Raw genomic sequence first — 6,000 nt, forward strand, 5'->3', positions numbered from 1 at the left:
CACGTGGATAGATTATTGGTAATATTTTATTATTCTATGTTGTAAGTTACATGGTGGGTGAAAGGGCGAGGGCTAGGGCCTCCATCTTGCCCCAGGGTAAGGGCTACGCCCTCCATCTTGCCCCAGGGTAAGTGCTAAGCCCTCCATCTTACCTTGGCCATGTGCTTGGCAAGGAGCTTCTTCCCGGAAGTCTAAGCCTCTGCTAGCCACACCCAGGAACAAGACACCGACTTGCGCCTGGCCAATCGGCAAGGCCCACAGCCCTTTCTCCTCCCCTTACTCCAACCCCCTATAAAACCCCTCTCCACACAGAGTTCTCTCTCTCTCTGCTTCCTGCTGCTGTGTCGGCGAGGTGGGGGAGCTGAGCTAGCTCGAATACAGACTCTTATGCTTTTGCATCGGACATGGCTGGCTCCCTGGTGTGCTTTCTTGGGGATCCTGAAATCTGGGCATAACAGTGGGTTCAAGGGTTAAAATTAATAAATTGGTTATATAAAAACAAATGTATAATTGATTACTGTTAAAAATAAAATACAGATTTAGAAGGTTTAGAATTCCAGGCTAAGAATTCTTTTAAGTTAATCTGCCCAAAGAGGACAAAAGCAGAAAATCCTTTGCCAAGTCCAGTGTGATCTGATGGAGTTCTGGCCCCGGAATCGTGACAGTGGCACCAGAAGAGAATTGGAAGGAAGGAGAAGCAAGGCTAAGAACTGACAGTATTCTAGGTGGAAATACAAAAGGCAAAAACAAAAGGGAACTGAAATATGAGGCCAAGAGTTAATAACCGGGGACAGATTTTCATAACAGAATTTTTGAAACTATCATTTTAAATACAAGTTTTAAAGGATATATGAAGAGTTTTGAACCATTTGATGCTGTCTTCATAGTGACTAAATTTATACTCAATGGTACTGAATACCTTCCTTTCTTGGGATCTCCCCAGCCTTACTATTTACTGGGAATTGAATACAAAAGCAGAGCTGTGACACTCCAAATCACAGTGGGTTTTAGCTACATCTGTTGTCCAAATTTGCTGTTTTTGTGTCTTTATTTTTTTTTTTTTTGGTATTTTTGTTTGTTTTGTTAGTTTGTTATGTTATATAAAGGATCATCCAGCTAAAAAGGTTAAAGAAGCCCTATTTCAAATTAGATCATAAATTGTCACTGCTGGAATGTCAATCATTCTTAAAATTTGAATACACTTTTATAACCAAACATTTCTCTGAAATATTTAAAAGGTATCCTATTTTCTGCATTCAATAAGAATAACAAATCTTATTAGTGAATTTAATCCTGTGGGTTGAGTTGTTAGTCCTAGTACTATATACGATTATTTTTCAAGTTTATTTCCTATTTTTAACTTGTCCTTCAACTGCAGTATATAGTTCAGGGTTGCCTATTTTTAGTGCACTCAAGTGCCACACGTCGGAAATGCTTCCACACTGCACTATAGAACCGCGGCAGTCCTGACCACACCTTCCCTCAGCCAGCGCTTGTGCTGCTGCTATCTGTGTCTTCCCACTTACGGGTGAGTGTAAAGTTTCCGATTCACCTACCATGAAGAATATCCATGTGATTGCAAGGAGAAAAAAGAACCATAAAATAGTTTTATTAGTCCTGTATTTTAAGAGACCTAAAAAATCTTTTCTAAAAATGGGATATGACATTTAATACAATTGCCAAAGATAAAGTGAATCATTTTAGTAACCCTGAGACTTTTGACTGATTCTTTGTCAAAAAGGTTTTGAAAATTCTAATGTGAAAATTGTTTTGTTTTATTTTTTAAGAAAAAAAAAATCAGACCAGCCGGTGTTGCTCAGTGGTTGAGGGCCGGATAGGGCACATGCCCAGCTTGCGGGCAGGCAGGAAGCAGCAGATCGTTGATTCTCTTTGTTGATGTTTCTGTCTCTGCTTCCTCCTTCCTCTCTCAGAAATCAATGAAAAACATACTTTTTAAAAAGAAAAAAAAAATCAGACATACTTGACTTCTTGAGGATTCTTTAATAGCTTTCTTTTTAAAATCCTGGTCTAGAGAAGCTGTTTGTGGAACAAACTGACAGTCACTTAACTATGAATTTAAAATCTGCTTTAAAGATCTTTGATACTTGAGTGGGGCCAAAATAACAAGTGTGTTTATGGATATCTAGTCCATACATTTGCAGATTATCCAAATCCACTCCTTTCTAGAAGGCTGAGAGGTGGGATCAGAAGAGAAAGAAACGACTATATCATTATGACGTGATGTGGAGGAGAGCACAGTGGCTGGGTAAATGGGCCTGTGTGTTTCCTCCTCAGCCATCAGCCTGTCGATGCCATCTGTTGCATAATGGGAGGAACAACTGAGTTCCTCTTCAACAAACACTGGCTGTTGGTCTTTTCATTTCTTCCCTAAATACTTGTTCTATCAGGACAAAGGTCTCTGTAGCATCACAGAGATTTTGGCTTTAAGGAATGTAGCAAAACAAAATTAGGATTGCTTTCTTGAAACTTTTAAGTGGTCATAAAGAAATGAGATTAAAAAAAATGTGAAAATAAATTATCCCAAGGGAGTCTGCCCAACACAATGTTCCTGTTGTGAAATTCTACTTGCTATTCACTTGAAAGGCTATGGTTTAGCCTAGAAATACCAAAGATTTCCAGACTCGGTCACCAGGGTGTGGGATCACAAAGTGAAGTATGGTTTCACTTGGTTGCAATAGCAGAAGAAAATGACACATGAACATTTAGAGAGATGTTACATCCCTGTGATATTATTCACACTGTACTTCCCTTAGCTCTTAACATAATTGTAGTTTAAAAGTTATTTGTCCAGTTATTTATTTAACAACTATTTTCCTCTACTAACCTTTATTCTTCATGAGATCAGAACCATATCTATCTTGTTTATTTTCCATTCATAGTCCATCATAAATAATAACAACACCTAATATCTATTTTGCCCTTACCATATGCTCTTCTGAATGTTTGATTGATATTAATCACTTGATCTATAACAATAGTTGTTATCTCCATCTTACAAATAAGGAAAGTAGGGAGCAAATTACCCAAGATCTCATGTCTAGTAACTAGAAATATCTAGTAAATAGAAAACCAGAACAGAGACCCAGGTACTCTGATGTCAGTCCTCATTTCCCCATATCGCCTGCCAGATTAGGTGTGCAATAGAAATACTTGTTGAAAAAAGGAATGAGCCATTTAAGCAAATTACTTTCTTTCTTAGCTTGGCTCAGTGAGAAATAGATCATTTAAATTTTTCTTCTGCCTCCTCATTAGAAATATCGATCCACCTCCCTATGACTGTAAGAAAACACTGGTAGTCAATAGTATTGATAGCATAGTAATATGACAGTGGTCAAGCTTCAATCTTGATACAACTATTCAAAATTTCCTTTCTAAAGAGACATCAAAGGAATTTTGGTCATTTACACTAAATTTTCTCAAAGTTGTCTTGACTTCTATGTCAACATATTCTGTCATAAATACATATAAATACATTAGAAAGCACAGAACTCTTTCATAGTACACTTGTAAAGGTGGCTTACAAATTTAGAAATTCCTACAGATGAATTCATTGATCAGTTTTTAAAAAAATGCATTAAGAGTCCACTCTGTAAAGTACTGTGGCTTGTAACCGATTTCCCACTTCTCCCCGCGGCATTTTATTATTCCTTCTATGGATTTGTACTCGTGTATTTTGAGCGTGGGTTGTTTACTACTTTTCTCCATTTTTAATAGATTTCCACAAGGGAACAGACAAATTTCACAAGTAATAATGTTCCCTAAGAGTCATAGATATGTATACTAATAAATACATTTGCTAGTTCCAAAATTCTGTTTTATGATCAAAGTTAAGTAACACTTAACCAAGGAGAGAGATTATCACTTTAGCTAGAATCAGCTTCATTCAGGAGAGCACAGGGTCTCCAGTAAGGCAGTGGGGTTTGCAGAGGGCTGGGCTCTGGGGCTGGAGATGCCACCAATTTACCCGGAGGTCCTATCTAAGTCTCTTACTTTCTCAGAACTTCCATTTGTCATTAGTAATACTAAGCTCCTGTTAAATGACCCATGTCCTTCCAGAAAACACATACATATTTTAATCAGTCATCACACCAATGCTGTGAATTCAATAGTAACATGTTTCAATGTAACCACTGTGAAGGGCAAAAAACCTCTGTCCTTTCTGGAAATCTAGATTCTATTGAAGTGATATTGTTTCTCTATGAAGAAATAGAATGAGCTATGGAGAAGGGACTTGTGTAAATGATCTCATTCGGGAGGCACCAAGGGGACAGAGACTTGTCATTGCCAAGTAAGTCACATTTAAATTCCCTCAAACCTTGAGAAATAATGTGAGGGAAAGTGCAAAAATAGCACAGTCATTCCTTTGGATCAAGTCGACTTGTAGGCCTCCTGAGAGCACCCAGCTGTGTATTCATCTATATGCAAAGAGAAATGATAAGAATCATCTCTATTTGGCACATGGCACTTTTCTATATAACAGTGTGCTCATCTATCAGTATATTTTATGCTGAGCCTTTCGGGGAGGGACGATCCACCGTGCACACTGCCTGGTGCACAGCTACAGACAGATATTGAAGATGCTTTCCCGCCCTGCAATACGGAAAATTGTGAGAGCGCACAGCCCCACGAAACCAACCAGAATGAAACTGGAGGCAGCTGTAGTTGATTGAAACCGTGGAGAGAATTGAGATTGACAGAGTTGCAGGGCTAGGAGGTTAATGAGTCCATAGTCCTGCCTCCAGGCAGAACTGTCCTGAACCATTCCAGGCAAATGACAGCTCAGCCTCTCAGGGGGAAAAATATCTTTATAACATATTCCATTGTCTAAATGTCCTCATCCTCATAAAGTTCTGAAAGCAATAGAAGTCCACACTCTCCTTTGTTTAATCTCCCTGTTGACAGATACAGAGAATAATAAATTGACAGAAACGTCAAAGATGATGAGAGCCTTAGACAAGGGTCCCAGAATTGATTATCACCACCTTTCCGGAGACCTCAGAGGAGAGAAGAATTAGCAAGTCTGTGGATTGTGGTTCCCGTTATGGTAATATTATGGGTCCAACTATTTGTTTTTATAAATAAGATCTCTGGTTTATCATGAGTCACTAAATGAAACTTTGCTTTGCACTTTATAGCAAGGACCATGGGTTTAGCAAACACTATCTTGACCTGAAACATATAACCAAAAAGTAGTTCCTTACATAAAAAAGCAAAGAAAGTACAGAACTGCTATGCACACAGGCCCATACTGCTTTATTTCCCAATTATTTTTTTGTTACAGTATCTGAATTTATGGATTCTTTCTTACATGTAATACTTCTAATAATAAATGACTGCCTGTCTTTCGCTGAAAACTGGTATCAACTTCTAGAAATTGTGAATGTGTTGGCAGCATTATATATAGAAAAGAGCAGGAGATTTTTGGAGACCAGGTTCAAATTTCATGTCTACAACTTACCATCTGCATGGTTTGTAGTAAGCTGCTTGGTCTCTGAGTCTTATTGCCTTCACCTATCAGGTGACACTAATAACATCTATTTCACACTGGTCTTGGAGGGTAAAATGGGATAATACAGTAGGGCCTAGCAGGCACTAGAATAAATGTTAGTTGACCATGACTCTGATCTGTCACCCACTGCCTTTCTTTTTCTCTGTTCCTTATAAGATCTGAGAAGTAATTAAGTGTGAGACAAACCAGCCCTTCTGAGTGTGTCACCAGTCTGTGTTTCTCTGTTGCTAATCCCCACAAAAACTCATGGGAGATATGCCTGAGGACTAACGGTATGGGCAAGGAGACCTTCTGATGCCAAGTTAAAGCTGATGCTGGGTTTTAACTTAAGTTTTTAAAAAATCTGTGAGCTACATTTGCACTTAGAACAAGTAGATGGAAATCAGATTTGAAAACACAGTATTCATTTTTAGAAAGCTGTAATAGAATTGCTTTGTGCAAAGGATAAAAAGACTGACTCAAAGATAGAC

Source organism: Myotis lucifugus, unplaced genomic scaffold (genome assembly GCF_000147115.1).
Source record: "Myotis lucifugus unplaced genomic scaffold, Myoluc2.0 scaffold_5, whole genome shotgun sequence".
Lineage (NCBI taxonomy): Eukaryota > Metazoa > Chordata > Mammalia > Chiroptera > Vespertilionidae > Myotis > Myotis lucifugus.